Here is a 3,502-nt window from a genome sequence, read left to right on the forward strand (position 1 = left end):
ATTTTAACGTTTCTTTTCTGCTTTCAATTAAAAGTGAATCCCGAACAATGTTACAAGGATTTTTTCTCGCCGTTGTGTTGTTATTTATACAGTTATTGGCCCGTCATACTTAATAGCACTTTAGATGAAAACAAAGGCGATGTGAAAGGTGACCGTCCATGCTTTATTATGAATACACACATCAAAGCTAACTATAAAGTGGCAAGCGCCCTCTATGCTGGGGGTGTTGCGCAATAACAGGAAGAACGCTTCGTCTCAAAACTGTCAACAGTGTTTTGTGTGCTTCTGAACTCGCGAGTACAGTCTTCCAGGTAGAGCTAGCAAGTACGGTCTCCCCAAGAACACAAGTCCGTTCTTTGCTTACTTGGTATTGAGAAACGCCCCCTGAAAACTAAAAATAACCGTTAAAATATATAACATCTGTTACGTCATTTTTACTTTACTTGTGCCCATTTAAAACACAACCACTCAATACTTGTCTTTATTATTACTGTAAAGTCTTAATTTAGCTGTAGCTGCTTTTCCCCGCTGTTTAGTTTGAGTAACGTTATTTAGGCTGAAAAGCTGTCAGCTAGCGGTTAGCCGAATTAGCTGTTAGCCTAACTAACGTCGTTAGCTTCCCGGTGGAGGCTAACAGCAGACCGCTACTGAGGAACAGATCGTGCAGCGCCGTAAATCCTCGTACGTCATGACTGTCATCTGAGCGAACATTTTGCACATGGGCAGAACGGATGGTGCACCGACACCTACCACTAATGACGCAATCGCAGGGGAAAAAGTGCGACCGTTGATCAAAGTCTGTGAGGTGCCGGATTTTGACACCTGAGCTTTTCCCTTTGTTTAATAGTTGCAGTGGATAGACAGGAAAAGGGGGGGAGAGAAAGAAAGGGAATGACACACATCAAAGGGCTGCAGGTCGGATTTGAACCCTAAAAACGACTCCGCCTGTGAGGGCCCTGACACCCCCACCTGTTAACCCGCAGTCGGACCGTCTGGCGAGGGCGGTGACTCGAGTCCGTGGGAGGAGCCGTCGGCCTTTATTTTGGCCGACATGACCAATCTGATTGGTGGAGTGCTAACCCGGAAACGACGAGCGGGATGAGCGTGGCTAAGAGCCTCTCAAAATCTCAAAGATCTTTCAAACTGATCTTTGTCGATCTGACATGAACACAGATTAGATTGAACTATTTTAGTAAAAATATGAGATATCTATTCATTCTGAATTAGTGCCATTATGCTCGGCAGTAAAAATCCAGGAGCAGCCAGACCCACGCAACGCTTTCGTCCAATCAGCTGCCGGTTTTGTTTTTTTTTGGGGCGACAATACAGATTAGCCCCGGCCTGTTGTTTATGGAGACGTACTACAACTCCCGCACGCGCAGTGTACACTCAAGTCAGTGTCGCTTTGGTGTGTCCTGGGGCAATTTTTGGGGGGGGCCTTTGGCCCATTGACCTTCAACTTTGGGTTTTTCTGGGCTGAAATGTCAACAGTTTGTTCTACACTTTACTCATCATTTTTGTCTATTTTATTCCAATTTTCTGTCACTTTGTTGACGTGTTTTTAATTATGTTTTAGTCATTTTTTAAAGAATTTCTTTGTCGCTTTTTCCAATGTTTTAGTTTTTTTTTTGTTTGTTTGTTGTTGTTTTTTCACTTTTCAGCGTTAAATAAAAGAAGTTTTTGTTGATTTTTTTTTTTTCTACTATTTTTTTCAACGTTCTTTTCTGATATAGAAAGTTTTTGTGAACCGCTCAAATTTGACCCGAGGACAACACGAGGGTTAATGAAACGGTGCAAAGGCGTGAAATTGTTAAAAAAAGACCCATGTTTTCTGTCTATTGTTAAAAAAAGACAATGTTTTCTGTCTGTTTGCTTCAGGAAAATGCCAGAAAAACTGAGGACGCGGTGCGGTTTCAACGGGGACCACGGCTTTGACAACAAGATAACCAGCATGAGGGTACTGTGTTGTTGTAAAGTCTCTCCAACTTAATACCTCTGTTTACTCCTGTAGTACAGCCTGTTTGTTATATGACGTGTTATATACACGGTATACTACAATACACCTCTGGGGTTATAGTGTAGTATAAGAATCAGAAAAAAAGGTTTATTGACACATTAAGTCCACTTACTTGGGATTTGGATTTGGATTATTGCATTTCACCTGTCCAATAGAATAGTCTCTTAAGGATATACTGTCTGATTTTTCTTTGATTGAATTATTAATAAGGAAGATAAACGTAGGATGTGATGTCGATGCAGGATAACCACTGAATTGGATGATATTTCTCCGGGTTTAACGTCTTATTTTCTTCATGCAGACTATTTTTATGGGTCACGGACCGAGCTTCAAGTTCCAGACAAGAGTGCCAGAGTTTGAAAATATAGAATTATACAACGTCATGTGTGGTGAGAAAATTCTTCTTCTTCCTCTTCTTCTTCTTCTTCTTCTTATTTGTATTATTATTTGCCTTTTTAATGTCATCAGGGATGCACCTAAGGTCCTAATTAAGCCGTTTAACAGGCCATACTTTCATACATGTTGTTGTTGTTTTTTACAACAAACCGTAAAAGATCATTTATCCCAAAATGTACACCCAAAACACATTTCTGCAGTTTCATCAACAAGCTGACTCTGTGACAGAGTACAGAGTACTACAGAGTTAATATTTTTGTTTTTTTTAATATTCTTTCATCAGAATCATTTATAATGACAAATAAATGATTCTGATAAATGAACATTTAAAAAATAAAATGAAAACGTTTTTTTTTGTTATTGTGTTTTTGTTCAACGTACTTTAAGTTTCATATCTTAAGTTTTGTATTTTTATACATTTTATTTATCAGAACTTTAATAAATTTTGATGTTCTATTGTGACCATAAAACAATTATTATCATATTATTTTAGCGATAACTCATAAATAACTAATGTTAGGGAAATCTTTACATGTTTTGTTACGTGTTTCTGGACTTGGAAAAAATCTGTATCGGCATATCAGATTTTTTTATTAACCAAATATTTGTCTCGGTCAGGCTTTAAGTTCTACTGGTACCTTCGCATTTACTTCTCAAAAACACGTTTGACAAAAGTAACTAATGGACAGTACCAGTGTACACTAGTGTCCTCACTTACATACAACAGAACACTAGTCTCCACTCACATCATCAGATCATACGCAGGTTAAGATGGTTTCTTTTTGACTTGTTATTTCCATAAAGCGTTGTTACTGAGGCTCCGTCTCTTTCTCTCTCTATATGTCTCTCTCTCTCTTTCTCTCTATGTCTCTCTCTCTTTCTGTCTCTCTCTATATGTCTCTCTCTCTCTCTATATATGTCTCTCTCTCTCTCTCTCTCTTTCTGTCTATGTCTCTCTCTCTTTCTGTCTCTCTCTCTCTATGTCTCTCTCTCTTTCTCTCTCTCTCTCTATGTCTCTCTCTCTTTCTGTCTCTCTCTCTCTATGTCTCTCTCTCTTTCTGTCTCTCTCTCTCTTTCTATCTCTCTCTC

At 38.9% G+C, this 3,502-nt stretch overlaps 1 protein-coding gene across 1 annotated transcript in view; it reads right to left on the reverse strand.

Moving 5' to 3' along the window:
* The window catches only part of LOC117957202 (ectonucleotide pyrophosphatase/phosphodiesterase family member 2), a 58,567-nt gene that overhangs the window by 31,039 nt on the left and 24,026 nt on the right, over positions 1 to 3,502 (reverse strand). The gene's annotated exons all lie outside the window — the stretch shown is intronic.

Source organism: Etheostoma cragini, chromosome 14 (genome assembly GCF_013103735.1).
Source record: "Etheostoma cragini isolate CJK2018 chromosome 14, CSU_Ecrag_1.0, whole genome shotgun sequence".
Taxonomy (NCBI): domain Eukaryota; kingdom Metazoa; phylum Chordata; class Actinopteri; order Perciformes; family Percidae; genus Etheostoma; species Etheostoma cragini.